Below are 16,127 nucleotides of genomic sequence, written 5' to 3' on the forward strand. Positions count from 1 at the left end.
GAAAACTAAATCTTCTTAAAATGAGGACTATGGGGCCCTGGTGGTGTACTGGTTATAAATAGGACTGCAATCCACATGATCAGCAGTCAAAAAGCTCCTCATGAGAAAGACTGGCCTTCTACTCCCACAGACAGTTGCCGTCTGGGAAACCCACAGGGGCGCGCTGTGAGTCCCCTTCCACTCAATGGCTGTGAGTAAAAGCTAGGAACAAGATGAGAGTTCACTCTTACTTGCTATTATTCTGGAAGCGCTCATCAGGACATTAGAGGAAACTTACAGAAGAACTTAATGAAAAAAGACCATCCAGAATCTGTCCAGGAACAACAGAAATACACGGACGTGCAGCCACCTGAGATACGATGATTGGTCTCCTGGTGTGGAGCAAAGGAAGTGGAGGGACTCAAAAACTGAAAGAAGTCTCTTTCAACAAACACTCAATATTTGCACAAGAGCGGAGCTGAGAAGGCAAGGAGGCTCAGAGGAACCTGAAGGCTGGAAAGGAGACCGTTGGGGTGGGAGTCTGAGAATGCTCACCCATGCGGGGATTGGAACCAATGGGCTGGCACTATTTCTGTATGAATTGCTGAAAGGGAATCACTTTGTGGTGCAATCAATCCACCAGACTAATGACCCATGAGAACCATTGCCTCACACCTGAGACCAGAAGAACTAGATGTGCCCTGGCTTCCACACTTGCCCAGGCTGACCAGGGACACAATGGAAGGTCTGGTTAGAATAGGATAAAAAGTGTAAGTCAACATTCAAACCATACATGAAATTAGAAGAATCTAGACACGCCTATGATATCCTTTTAACTTGGAACTGAAACCAGTCCCAGGAGTCACCTTTCCACTTAATTGGCCCATAAAATAAATAGTAACACCATGGAGAATGTGCTTCTTTAAGCAGCCAACGTTTGCACAAAAACAGAGAGGAGATGAAAGGAGGGTCAAGAAAATTGGATTGCTGGACTTGAGCCAGGTGGGGTGAAAAGTTTCAGAGTGCCTATGCAGGGCTTATGACCAAGGGCACGCAGCCTTTGGATGTGTATCGCTGAATGGGAACCAACTTCCTGTGTAAACAAGTTACTTAAAGCACAATAAAATATTCAAAATTAAATATGAAAATGTCAGTGGTTTTCTGATATTCTCACTGAACAAAAAAATTAAGTTAATGTTTAAATAAAATTCAGTTAATGCTTCTCTGTGTGTAAAGACCAGAGTGGGTGACCTTACAGAGACAGTATCTGGATCAGCAGTTCCCTGGGAGTATGGCAGGGAAGGTTGGGGGGTGGAGGGAACAGGGAGCTAATAATGATGAGTCCAAAAATGAATAAAATACTCTAAAACTGATTGTAGCGATGATTGTACAACACTTCTTGATGTGATCGAACTATTGAATTAGGTGATGTGCGAATTACATAGCCAAAAAATGCTGGGGGGAAAAACAAAGACACATGTAGGAATTGGAAAATATATGTATACTCACACACACATATACATATACACGTATACATACATATATATAACAGGCATCTCAAGCTTAGTAAATAAATACAGTGTTAGAAGGAGTCCTGTAAACAATAGCAACAACTTCCCATGTGTCTTCAAATGACTCTAAGAAGAAATGTGTGAATCCCTTGACAAAATGAATGGACACAGCGTTAGTAATGAGGGGCTCAAACATGAAAACAATTAGACAGTGGCTCAGGACTGGACTATGTTTCATTCTGTTGCATGTAGGGTCAATATGAGTTGGAACAACAGTAGTTGGAAATATGAGGAGTCCTAGCTGTACAGGGGTTACATTGCTAGCCAGCCACCTAGTTTCTTTGGTGGGTCCCAAGTGCCTGATGTTTGCCTAGTCTTTCCAGTCACGAATTAAGCCCTGGGGCATCATTCCTTGGCCTGCTAACCATAAGGCCAGCAGTTCAAACCCAGTAATCCACTGCATGGGCGAGAGAGAAGCCTTTCCACTCCCATACAGATTTACTGTCTCAGAAATCCACAAGGGGTCTACTCTGTCCTCATAGGGTTGCTAGGAGTTGAAAATGACTCTGTCAAGTCAGGAAAAGCTGGAAATGTGAACTTGAATATGTCCTTCAGTGACAAGAGTTGACTTAATGGAAAAACAATGAGTAATATGAATTGACTCCATGGGGAAACACATTATCTATCTGTCTGGGACACCTCAAATGTATAAAGTTGTCAAGGCTGTCCAAATAAATCGACAAATTTTCATAAATCCTAAGAAAATCCCAGTGGGATTATGAAGAACTTGAAAAAATGATTCTAAAGTACAATTGGAGCCCCTTCTAAACTTCTAAAACTTGTATTAGAAGAGGCAACGATGTCAAAGCCATCCACAATTGTATGCACATATTACTATATCTGTAGGTCCACCTCGATAAGATAGACTGGACGAACAATGTGAGAAGAAAACAATGGGACCAACGGTCCTGGAGGGACATGAGAGTGTGGGAGGTAGGGGAATGGAGGAAGTGTTGGCCAACCCAGGGAAAAGGGAACAACGAGTCATTCAAAACCAGTGGAGGAAGGGGATAGGAGGACTGGTAGGGAGTGATCAAGGGCAAGGCAACCGAGAGGAATTACTGAGACCAGAATGAAGGCTGAACATGGTAGTGGGACAGGAAGAAAGCATAAGGAAATACAGTAAAGGAGCAGGAGGCAAAGGGCATACATAGAAGCCTAAATACAGACATGTACACATGTAAATATATTTATGATTATGGGGGAAATAGATCTATGTGCATATATTTATAGGTTTAGTAGTTAGGGTAGCAGGTGGACATTGGGCCTCCTCGTGCTCATTCCCTCAATACTAGAGCACCTTGCTCAGCTCGACGGTCATTTCATGATAACCGCCTTCCCGACATGATTGCTGAAGACAGGCGTGTGTATAAGCAAACGTGGTGAAGAAAGCTGATGTTGCCCGGCTATCAAAAGATATAGCATCTGGGGTCTTAAAGGCTTGAAGGCAAAGAAATGACCATCTACTTCGGAAGCAACAAAGCGCAGAGAAGAAGCTCACAGCCTATGTGAACACAAGGTGTTGAAGGGTTGCAGACACCAAAGAACAAAAACCATCGTGCGATAATGTTCCCCACATAAACGCTGAAGATGAATGTGTGCATAAGTAAGTGTGGTGAAGAAAGCTGAGGGTGCCTGGCTATCGAGAGATATAGCACTGGGTACTTAAAGACTTGAAAGTAAACAAGAGGCCATCTAGCCCAGAAGCAACAAAACCCACATGGTAGCAGTACATCAACATTAGTGATCATGAAGGGCTGAGGCGACCTGGTTTCAAGCACCAAAGGGGGTGGGGAATGATATCATGAATGAGGGGAGTGCATGATGGGGACCCAATGCCCATCTGTAGACATCTGGACATTCCTTGAAGAGGGGTAGTGTGGACGAGATGAGTCACTTAGGGTTCAGTATAGCAATAATGAAACGCAGAACTTTCCTCTAGTTCTTGAACACTTCCTCTCCCCCAACTATTATATTCCCAATTCTACAACCTGTTTAGACCAGAGGATGCAGAGCAGTACAGATGAAACACAGGGAATCTAGGACAGATGAAGTCCTCAGGACCAATGGTGAGAGTGGCTAAACCGGGAGGGAAATGGTAGAAAGGGGGAACCGATCATGGGGATCTATATATAGCCTCCTCTCTGGGAGATGGGCAACAGAAAAGTGGGGAAAAGGAGACGCTGGTCAGTGTAAGATAAGATAAAATAATTATAAATTATTAAGCGTTCATGAGGGAGGGGTGAGTGGAGAGGGATGGGAAGGGATAAAAGGAAAATGAGCTGATACCAGGAACCCAAGCAGAAGACGAATTTTGAGAATGATGAGGAAAACGAATGTATAAGTGCTTTACACAATTGATGTATGTATGGATTGTGATAAGAGTTGTAAAGTTGTATGAGCCCCAATAAAATGATTGTTTTAAAAAAAGAAGAGGCATCGAGCTACCTGATACAGGAGAATAATCGAGGGTGTGTTTTTCCAGGTAGAATAGGGAAATGAAACTCAGACACTCATGTGTGTATGATAAAAAGTTTTACATAAAAGAGCAATTGTATATTAAGAGAGCATCCCAACCCGCTCCAAATCAAGTCCATAAGTCCTATATTAGCCCATATGTCTGATACCAATCTATAAATTCCTCTTCAGACTCATACCACACATGCAATGGCACTGAAAGCAGGAAGATCACAGGCCAGTGGGTGGGAAGTCTTGTGAATCCAGTGGCGATGGAAGCATCTTAGCGCTGTGAGGAGCCTCCACATGACTCCTTCAGCTTCAGGGCTCTAGCGTAGCTCCATGTGCCTTCTCAACAGGACCGTCTCTCAGGGAGTAAGTATGCATCCCACCTCCAGCAAAATATTGACCTTAGCACCTCCAAATGCGGTCACCAAGGTTCGACCTGATTGACAGGCTAAACCCCACCCCTTCACTCTTGGTAGTCTCAAGTTGACACCAGCTTATGTAACTATCACAAAGGGAGACTCAAACAAACAAAAAACAACTCACTGCCAGCTGAGTATATTCCCACCTGTCATGACCCTATTTCAGAGAGGAGAACTGCCCCTTTGGGTTTCTGAGAGGATAAATCTTGATGGAAGCAGGCAGCCTCATCTTTCACCTGAGGAGTAGCTGATGGATTTAAACAGCTGACCTTGTGGTGAACAGCCCAATGTGGTAACCCACGGCTGCACTAGGACTCCAGAGGGAGAATTAAAATAAGAAGAGAAACACACACACACACACACTCACACAGACATTAAACTCGCTGATAGGGATTCAAACAAATAGACCCTACAGGACAGTGTAGAACTGCCCATATGAGTTTCAGAGACTGTCAGTCTATGGGAATAGAAAGTTTTCTCTAACTCTCAGAGAGCAGCAGGTGCTTCAAACTGCTGACCTTGCAGTTAGAGGCCCAATGCATAAACACGATGACCCAGGGCCCCTACAGAGAGAAACTAGGACCCGTAAAATAGGAAATCATGATATACAGGTGGAGTCATGGTATAACGTTATAATAGAGCCAGAAAAGATGCACAGATCCAGAGCTCCATAGAGATGAATGAGAAATAATCCCCAGGTGAAGAAAGCTGATGGTGCCCGGCTATCAAAAGAGATAGTGTCTGGGGTCTTAAAGGCTTGAAGGTGAACAAGCGGCCATCAAGCTCAGAAGTAAAAAAGCCCCCATGGAAGAAGCACACCGGCCAGTGCGATCACGAGGTGCCAAGGGACCAGGTATAAGGCATCATGCAAAAAAAAAAACAACGATATAAGTGTGTGTATGTATGTGTATATGTATATGTATATATATATACCATATTAAATGAAGGGGGAAGTGCAGAGTGGAGACCCAAGGCCCAAGTGTCGGCCAATGGAGATCCCCTCATAGAGGCGTTTAGGACAGGAGATGGGTTAATTTGGGTGCGAGGTAGTACCGATGAAGAACACAGCTTTCCCCCAGATCCTGGATGCTTCCTCCCCCCAACTACCATGATCCGAATTCTACCTTGCAGGCCTGGATAGGACAGAGGCTGTACACTGGTACATATGAGGGCTGGAGGTACAGGGAATCCAGGGTGGATGATACCTTCAGGACCAAGGGTGTGAGGGACGATGCTGGGAGAGTGGAGGGTGAGTTGGTTGGAAAGGGGGAACTGATTACAAGGATCTACATGTGACCTCTTCCCTGGGAGAGGGACAGCAGAGAAGGGGGGAAGGGAGACTCCGGATAGGGCAAGATATGACAAAATAACGAGGTATAAATTACCAAGGGCACATGAGGGAGGGGGGAAAGGGGAGGGAGGGGAACAAAAAAAGAGGACCTGATGCAAGGGGCTTAAGTGGAGAGCAAATGCCTTGAGAATGATTGGGGCAGGGAATGTATGGATGTGCTTTATACAATTGATGTACGTATATGTATGGATTGTGATAAGAGTTGTATGAGTCCCTAATAAAATGTAAAAAAAGAAAAGAGGAGAAAAAATGATTAGGGCAAAGACTGTACAGATGTGCTTTATACAATTGATGTATGTATATGTATGAACTGTGATAAGAATTGTATGAGCCCCTAATAAATTGTTAAAATTTAAAAAAAAGAAAGAAAGAATCCCCAGGAAATTGAAGAATTTAGCACATGACAAATCTCACACCTGGGGATACAGGTGAAATGGCTTAAGGAATTTGTACATGGCTCCTTCACAACTTTGAGAGAGAGAGAGAGAGTCTGTGTGTGTGTAACTGCTTCACCTCACCCATGCCCTCCGCCTTTGATTGAAACCACTGGCTAACAGATAAAAGAAGCCAGTTAATTTTCCTTCAGTTCCTTTTCTTTTCTCATTCCAACTTTTCTTCCATCTAGTTTCCTATCTTCCTACCATCCATTTAATGATGATCTGCCTGTGTGTGGGTGTGTGCATGATTCATAGAAAGTCATGTGGAAGGACATTCTTTTTTAAAATTATTTATAAACATTTTTATTGAGGCTGATACTACTCTTATCACAATCCCTATATACATCAATTGAGCAAAACACCCTTATACATTCGTTGCACTCGTCATTCTCAAAATTCACCTTCCACTTGGGTTCCTGGAATCAGCTGTTTCCCTTTTTTCTCCTCCCACTCCCTACCCGCTCTCCCCTTCCCCCTGGTCCCTTAATAGTTTATAAATAATTATTTTATCTTATCTTACACTGCCCGGCGTCTCCCCTCACCCATCTTCCCATTGCCCATCTCCCAGAGAGGAGGTAACACATAGATCTCCAAGATAGGTTCTCCCTTTCTACAACCCCTTCCCTCCTGGTATCGCCACTCCTACTGTGGGTGTTGAGGGGTTCGTCCGTCCTAGATTCCCTGTGTTTCCAGATCCCTACTGCACCGCTGTACATCCTCTGGTATAACCAGGTCTGCAAGGTAGAATTGGGTTCATGATAATTGGGAGCGGAGGAAGCGTTCAGGAACTAGAGGAAGGTTTTGAGATTCATTGTTGCTACACTGAACCCTGAGTGACTCATTTGCTCCCCATTACCCCTCTGGGAGGGATGTCCAGCTGTCTACAGATGGGCATTGGGTCCCCATCATGCACTCCCCCTCATTCACCGTGATGTGATTCCCACTACCACCCCGCCTTTGTTGTTTAAGACCTGGTCTCCTCTGCCCTTCACGATCACGCATGTTGGTGTGCTGCTTCCATGTGGGCTTTGTTGCTTCTGGGTTAGATGGCCGCTTGTTTGCTTTCAAGCCTTTAAGTCCCCAGACGATATATCTCTCAGTAACCGGGCACTATCAGCCTTCTTCACCACACTTGCTTATGCACACCTTCGTCTTCAGCGATTATGTGAGGAAGGTGATCACACAATGATTGTTTTTGTTCCTTGGTGTCTGCTACATGGTCCATTCAACACCTTGTATTCGCTTGGGCTGTGTGCTTCTTCTCTGTGGGCTTTGTTGCTTCTGAGCTAGATGACCGCTTGTTTGCCTTCAAGCCTTTAAGACCACAGACTCTATATCTTTTTGATAGCTGGGCACCATCAGCTTTCTTCACCACGTTTGCTTACACACACGTCTGTCTTCAGTGATCATGTCGGGAAGGTGGGTATCATGCAATGACCGTTTAGCAGGGCGAGGTGCTATTGTATTGGGGGAGTATGCATGAGGAGGTCCAATGTCCATCTGCTACCCTACTACTGAACCTATAAATATATGCACATAGGTCTATTTCCCCCATAATCATAAATATATTTACATATGTACATGTCTGTATTTAGGCTTCTCTGTATGCACTTTGCCTCCTACTCCATTCCTCTATTTCCTTTTGCTTTCCTCCTGTTCCACTACCATGTTCAGCCTTCATTCTGGTTTCAGTAATTCCTCTAAGTTACCTTGCCCTTGTCACTCCCTACCAGTTCTCCCCTCCCCTCCCTCCTCTGGTTTTGAACCACTCGCAGTTCCCTTGTCCCTGTGTTGGGCGACACCTCCTCCCTTCCCCTACCTCCCACACACTCATGTCCCTCCAGGACCGTTAGTCCCACTATTTTCTTCTCTCATTATTTTTCTAGCCTATCTTGTCTAGTTGGACCTGCTGATATAGTAATATGTGCATACAAATGCAGATGACTTTGACAGTGCCTAAGTGGCACATATGAACGTGGCTTTGACAGCAGCAACACCGACACGGTGATAATCAGAAAAGCCACTAACATACAAAATTTACAAGGTTAAAGACAAAAAAGAAAGACAAAACAAAAAGACAGCAAAAATTAAAAGAAAAATTGCTAGTAGTTCAAGGTCAGTTAGTTGGCCTTTAGGAGTGTTTTCCAGATGAAACTTGTGTGGTGCCACGTCCTGGCCCCAAAGTCCATCCTTTATACTCTCTGGGAATCTCTTTGCTCTCCTTCCCCGCTGCTCGATTGCACGCCCCCAGTATTTGCCTCAGTGTGGTGGGGTCAACTCAGTCGCACATCCCCCACTGTGTCTCAGGTGCTGTCCCGTGTAGGGCCATGAGTTGGTGCAGGATGTCACATCTCGTAGTGTGGCCAGCTGTATGGTCCTCTCTGTACGATGGGCCCTTTGAGCTGGTCGATCGTCCTTGGGCTTGGTGGGCCCAGGTGTACTCCACTACGTCCTTTCTCCTTCCTTTGTTTCAGCTGCCGTCTGGATGTGGTGTGGTGGGTCAGTTCCTTTCCCACTCCAGACGATCTATTTTCGTTTTCTGTGGTATTCCCTTCGAATGTGGGGGCCAGCCTAATTCTGGTTTGGGCCAGCGTGTCGTCCAGCCTCTTTGTGTAGTCCTCCGTACTTTACGTTGCCCTCCTTGTTTGGTGTGTTGTGGTGGGGTCCTATGCATGTTCCAGTTCTGTGGGGACACAACCGATACTCTACCCCGGGTGGGTTAGTACCCTGTTTCCCGCCATACCATCCACTTGGATTCTCCACATCCCCGTTCTCCCTCGCCCTGCCTCACTACTTCTTCTTTGTGCTGGGCTCTCATGTACCTCCCTAAGTGTGGCCTGCCCTCCCTCCAACTATCTATGCTTCCCCCCGTTTATTGTGGGATGGATGTTTATTCTTCTATTTCTGTCATCCTGATTGTACTTACCTCAGGGGACTCATGTTGTACCTGTCCCTTTGGGTCTGGCTTACCTCGCTTAACATAATTCCTTCCAGCTCTTCCCATGAAAAACCGTGTTTCATGTGCTCCTCCATGCTTTTCAGTGCTGCATAGTACTCCATTGTGTGTATGTGCCAAAGTTTAGTAATCCACTCATCTATCGATGGAAACTTAGGCAGTTTCCAAGTCTTTGCTATTGTGAATTGTGCCGAAATAAACATTGGAGCACATATGACTGGTCGTTTTATTTTCTGCTTCCACCAGGTGTATGCCCAGTAGAGGGATGGCTGGGTCATAAGGTAGATCAATTTCCATTTTCTTAAGTATCGCCATATTGCTTTCTACAGTGGCTTTACAAATCTACATGACCACCAGCAGTGGAGGAGGGTTCCTACTTCACCACAGCCCCTCCAACACTTGTTGCTCTCTGATTTACTGATCTGGGCTAGCCTCAGGGGGGTTAGGTGGTATCTCATGGTTGTTTTGATTTGCATTTCTCTTATGGCTAGGGACTTCGAGCACTTTCTCATATGCTTATTGGCCATATGGGTCTCCTCTCTAGTGAACGGTCTTCTTAATTCTTTTGCCCACTTCCTTAGGGGGTTAACTGTTTTCCTCTTTTTGCAGGTCACGATGGTGTTGTAGATTTTAGTAATGAGCTCTTTGTCTAATGTGTCATTACTAAAAATCTTCTCCCAGTCTGTGGATTGTCTTGTTACCCTCTTGGTGAAGTCTTTCCAGGTGCACAATTGCTTTATTCCTATTAGATCCCATTTGTCAATTTCCAGTTTACCTGTGTGTGTACCCTTCCCTGTTGCAGTGAGCCTATGAGCTCCCTGGATCAGTGCTCTGAGATTAATCACGATTCCCTCCTTAATGGTCCTGATGGTTTAGGGTTTGACTTCTAGATCTGTGATCCACCTTGAGTGTATTCTTGTGCATGGGGTGAGGTAAACGTCTTGTTTCATCTTTCTACATGTGGATATCCATTGTTTCCAGCACCACTTATTAAAGAGGGCATCTGCTTCCCACTTGATGTTTTTGGGACCCTTGTCGAAGATCAGTTGTCTATATGCTGATGATTTTACTCCTGGGCTTTCTATTCTTTTCCACTGGTCTGAGTGTCTATCATTGTGCCAGTTCCACGCCGTTTTGACCACTGTAGCTGTGTAGTAGGCATTAAAATCAGGTAGGGCGAATCCTCCCATTGTGTCTTTCTTTGTGAGGAGTCCTCTGATAATTCTGGGTGTCTTCCCTCTCCATATGAAGTTGGTGGTCCGTTTTTCCAATTCTTTGAAGAAGGTTTATGGTAATTGGATTGGTATAGCTTTGAGCTAACTTGTAGAGTTCTTTAGGAAGAACTGTCATCTTTACGATGTTCAGCCTACCTAACCATGAGCAGGGGAGGTTCATCCATTTGTGGAGGTCACTTTTGGTTTCCTGTAATAGGGTTTTATAATTATGCTTATATAGGTCTTTAGTATTTTTTGTTAAATGTATTCCTAGGTATTTCAGTTTGTTCTTGGCTACTGTGAAGGGTACTTCCCTCTTAATCGCCTCTTCCATGGCCCTGTCCAATGTGTATAGAAAACCTACCGACTTCTGTTTATCTATCTTGTATCCTGTTACTCTTCCGTATTCCTCTATTGCTGTAAGTACTCCAACTGTGGAGTTTTGGGGGTCTTCAATGTATAGGATCATGTCATTTGCAAATAACGATAGTTTCACCTCCTCCTCTCCCAACTGGATCCCTTTGATGTCCTTCTCCTGTCTTATGCTGTTAGCCAGAACCTCCAAAACGATATTGAATAGAAGTGGGGACAGGGGGCATCCTTGTCTTGTACCTTTTTTCAGTGGGATTGTTTTTGTCTTTTCTCCATTGTCTGTGATGTTGGATGTTGGTCTTTCATAGATAGCTTGTATGAACTTGAGGAACTTCTAACCCTATCTTCATGAGTGTCTTGATTAGGAATGGTTGCTGGATGTTGTCAAATGCTTTTTTTTTTGTGCGACTATGGATATTATTATATGGTTTTTCTCCATGTTCTTCTTGATGTGGTGTACGATATTGATGGATTTTCGGATGTTAAACCCTCCCTGCATCCCTGGGATGAATCCTACCTGGTCGTGGTGGATGACATGTTTTATATACCTTTGTATTCTATTGGCCAATATTTTGTTAAGGATTTTTTGCATCTATGTTCATTAGAGATTTTGGTCTATAATTCTCTACACCTGTGGGGTCTTTTCCCTGTTTGGGTATCAAAGTAATGCTGGCTTCGTAAAATGAGTTTGGGAGCTTCCCGTTCTTTTCTATGTTATGGAATACTTTGTGGAGGATCGGTGTCAGCCCTTCCCTGAACGGTTAGTAAAATTCTGCTGTGTAGCCATCTGTCCCTGGGGCCTTTTTCCTTGGTAGGTTTTTGATGACACTCTCTATTTCTTTCTTCGCTATGGGTTTGTTGAGGTTTTTGATCTCTGTCTCAGATAATCTTGGGAGAGATTGTTTTTCTAAATATTTATCCATATCTTCCAGGTTTCTGAATTCATTAGAATACAAACCTTCATAGTACTTTGTGATTATCCTTTTTATCTCATTGGGGTCTGTTTTTATTGCCCCCGATTCATCCCTCATCATTGCTATTGATGTTTGCTCCTTTCTGTCCTTGTAAGCTCTGCCAGAGGACTGTCAATTTTATTGATTCGTTCATAAAATCCGCTTCTAGTTGCGTTAATCCTTTGCATTGTTCTTTTGTCTTCCCACTGGTTTAACTCCGCCCTGATTTTTATTATTTCCTTTCTCTTGCTATTGGCGGGGTTCTTCTGTTGACTCTGTTCTAGTTATTGAAGGTTTTCTGTTAACGTTTCTGTCAATACGCCTTTCTTCTTTTTTCATATATGCATTCAATGATATCAAGCTACCTCTGATAACTGCCTTTGCAGTGTCCCATACATATTGATATGTTGTATGCTCCTTCTCGTTAGTTTCTAGGAACTTCCTAGTATCCTCTCTGATCTGAGCCTGAACCCATTCATGTCGCAGGAGATCGTTGTTTATTCTCCAATTGGTTGCCCTTGCTTTTCTGGATGCCCCCTTATTAATCTCCAGCTTTATGGCATGGTGGTCAGAGAAAGACGTCTAGATAATATCTATGTGTTTGAATTTACTCAGGCTGGCCTTGTGTCCCAGCATGTGGTCTATTCTGGAAAAAGATCCATGTGGATTGGAGAAGAATGTGAAATCCTTTGCTTTTGGATGAAAGGCTCTATAGATGTCTATCAGGCCCCGTTGCCTAATTACATTGTTTAGCTCTCTGGCCTCTTTGCTGAGCTTCTTCCCTGTGACCTGTCTTTCTCTGATAGTGGAGTGTTAAAGTCCCCCCTATTATTGTTGATTCTGTGGTTTTTCCTGTCATTTTTTAGTAGTTTGTTTGACAAAATTCGCCGCACCATTATTAGGTTAATAAATATTCAATATGCTAAGTGCTTCCTGGTTTACTAAACCTTTGAGCATTATGTAATGTCCCTCTTTGTCTCTTTTATGTTTTGGATCTTGAGGTCCATTTTGTTGGAGATTAAGATAGCCACTCCTGCCTTCTTGGAGTTACCATTTGCTTGGTAAACTTTCTGCCAGCCCTTTATTCTTAGCATATGCTTGTCTGAGTGCTTAAGATGTGTCTCTTGCAGGCAGAAGATTGATGGATTATGTTTTCTAAGCCAGTCCTCCAGCCTCTTTCTTTTAATGTATGAATTGAGCCCATAGGTATTCAGAGTAATTATTACTATCTCTGGCTTCATAGTTGCCATATCCTGTTTTGTGTTTGGGGTCTTTACCTATCTCCCTTCATATCAGTGTGCTGCGTTTGAGTGGAGGGTTTCTATCATGTCCTCTTTTCCATCTGAGACCCTGTTGTCCTGGTACTTGTTGCTGGCATGTTGGCTTCTAGATGGAGATGGGCTATATGGTGGTCTCCTGATGTTTCTAGTTGGAGCTTGATCCTCTGGCCATAGTGAGTCAGCCAGCATGTTCCGCATGGTTCGGTGTCTTGCAGCATATTCTTTGAGTTCTTCCTTGTCCTGGAAGAGCCTTATTTTGCCCTCTAACTTAATGGATAACTTGACAGGGTATAGGATTCTGGGGGAGGCATTTTTATCTTTCAGTTTTTGGAAGATGTTCCTCCATTCTCTCCTCCTCTTCGTGTTTTCTGCTGATAAGTCTGAGCATATTCTTACCTGCGCTCCTTTGTATGTGACTGTCTTCCTTTCTCTTGCTGCTTGTAAAATTTTCTCTTTTTCCTCTAAGTTGGATATTTTTACTTTTATATGTCTTGGCGTGTTCTTCTTGGGATTTAGCTCAGCCAGCATCCTTTCTGCTTCCTGTATGAGTGTCTGATTCTCCCTTGTTAGGTTGGGAAAATTTTCTTCCAGAAATTCCTTTGCTATCTTGGCTGTCGATTTGTGTGTTGTGTTCCAGTAGACCGATTATTCGAATATTATTCCTCTTCATAGCATCTGTCATTGATCTCAGGCTGTCTTCTGTTTCTTTAATTTTCCTAGCTAATTGTTTTTCTCGCTTGCTTTATTCGGTTTGAGTGTCCTCGAGTTCACTGATATGGTTCTCAGCCTCCTCAAGCCTAGATGTAGCTTTGGTGACCTTTTGTGTGGCCTCTGCTACCTCCTCTGTTAGTTTCTGCAGTTCCCTTTGGTGGGTAGAATTCATCCCCTCTATTGTGGACTTCATCCCCTCTATTGTGCATTTCATCCTCTCTATCATTGCATCCTTATTCTGGGTTGCTTCTCTTAGCTCCTGTATTACTGCAAGCAGAGTTGTGAAGATTTCCTTTTGTGGCTGATCTATATCTGGTTCTTCTATGAGCGACACTATGTTTGTTAAATGCCTCGTTTCTCTGTTTGTTTCTTTTTTTTGTTGGGAGTGATGTGATCTGTGGATTTTTCCTTGATCCTTTCATAGGCCCCATGCTTCTGGGAGACCGGGTTAACCTCATCTATGTTATTGTTAAGGATTCTTTCAGGAGATTGCCTATGACCTACTCTAAGGTGGGTCAGACTGCTGTGTAGACCGAGTTACCCGTCGGGTTGGTGACCCGCAGTGGTAAGATGTTACAGCAGCTGGAGTTGGGGCTGGAGCCTCAGTGAGTGCCCTCAAGCTGATTTGACCAGGTTTGACAGGGTACCCTTAGCAGCCCCCCTTTTTTTGAGGGGGGGTTAGTAATAAAAAGGATTAAAAGGTTAACAATTTAAAAATCGTTTTTACCAAAATATTGGGCAGAGGAAGAAAAAATTGGAGAGAGATGAAGGAGAATCTATAAAAGAGGAGGGACAAGCTGTGATAATAGTAGAGGTGGAAGGAGAAGAAAAAAGAGAGAGAAGGAGAATCTATAGAAAAGGGGCAGAAGAGAAGTACTAGCATTAATGAAAAAGTAGAAAGGAAGGAGAGAGAGAATACAGCACAGAAAGTAAAAGGAAGGTAAAAAAAACTATGCTAGATAGAGAATGTGTAGATGTGTTTATCTAAAAATTTCCCCCTTTCCATCTAAGCGCTGGTGATGCCTAATAGAGTGCGGAGGTGGGTCAGTTTGCGTTGTCCCAAGGCGTCGTTTTGATCTGGGCTCCAGAGCGTGGCTATGTGGTTGTGGTGTTGGTGGTGGTGGTGGTGGTAATGCTCTTCAGCTCCCAAGTCTTCCCAGGTCCCTGCAGGCCTATAGATTTGAGCCTGTGGTTGGGGCTACACAGGTGTGATCCGCTCCCCACTGGCGGTCTTCCTGTTCTAACTGGGAAGTGCTAGGGCAGCTAAGGGTACTGTGAGGAGGCACAGGTCACCTTGCCGTCTCCATTGGTAGCTGGGGAGGGCTGTGGCAGGCTTAGGAGCTGGCACTGGGGACCCCACGGTGCCCCTAGGTGGTCAGAGCCGGCTGGAGCACACAGACAGCTAAGCAGAGACTGCAAAGCCGAGTCCCAGGTTCCACCACAGGCAGAATGTTTAATCTGCCTGGGCTGTGAGCGAGCGCGGGCAGGCTCCTCCGCTGAGCCTCAGGGACAGTGGCACGAAACTGCAGGGGGCAATGGCGCCCGTCCTCCACCCAGACTCAGAGCTCAGAGCCGTGGCTTCTGGGATACCCGCAGCACACAGGGGAGGGGTGCAATGGCAGCCCGCAGGAGTGCAGAGCTCTGTCACTCGTGCTCCCTTTTGGCAGGGGCACCTACTCTTGCTCCTGGTGCTGGGAGGGGCCCTCTGCGGGCAGACTCAGCGGCGCTCTGCAGAAACGCAGGGTTGGGGGTAGGCGCAGGCTGGGCTATGGCGGGCAGGAAATGCTCCGCGTATGGTCCTGGCTGGGAGTGGAGAGGGTGCTAGGCTCCTGGGTGAGCGGCCGGGCACAAGGAGAGCCAGTGGAGAGGTTCGTGGCAGCAGTGTGGGTGGATGGTCCCCCGTGGGGTTCGCCAGACAACCTGCAGGTCTGTTACCTGGAGCTTGGATTGATGGAGGGAGGGATGCGGACCCAAGGGCAGATCGTTGCCTTGAGGGGAGAGGAAAGCTTCTCTCCTAGTGGGGTATTGCGAATGGGCCGCTGGTGTAGGGTAGTGTGCGACCTGCTGCACAGGTTTAGGCAGGGCAGGCAAGCGACTCTGGGCTGGGGTCTGGTCTGGGGATGGAGCTTAGGCTAGTCGCCAGTGAAATGGTGGCAGCTTAGTGACCAGAGGTGTTCCACGAGTCCGGTCCTGTTTCACCTAGACCCCTGCTCAGGACAAATGCGTGGGGTGGACCTGGGGTGCTGTCCCAGGGGGATATTTCACTCACCAGACTCCTACTGCTCAGCTACCTGGACACCAAACCCGCTTTGTTCGGAGGAGCTCTCAGAATATGCGGGTGCCCCGGTCAGCCATCTTCCTCCATCCCGGAAGGATATTCTTTAATCCAATGGATCTCAACCTTCCTAATGCCTTGAC

This window comes from Tenrec ecaudatus, chromosome 18, assembly GCF_050624435.1.
Source record: "Tenrec ecaudatus isolate mTenEca1 chromosome 18, mTenEca1.hap1, whole genome shotgun sequence".
Lineage (NCBI taxonomy): Eukaryota > Metazoa > Chordata > Mammalia > Afrosoricida > Tenrecidae > Tenrec > Tenrec ecaudatus.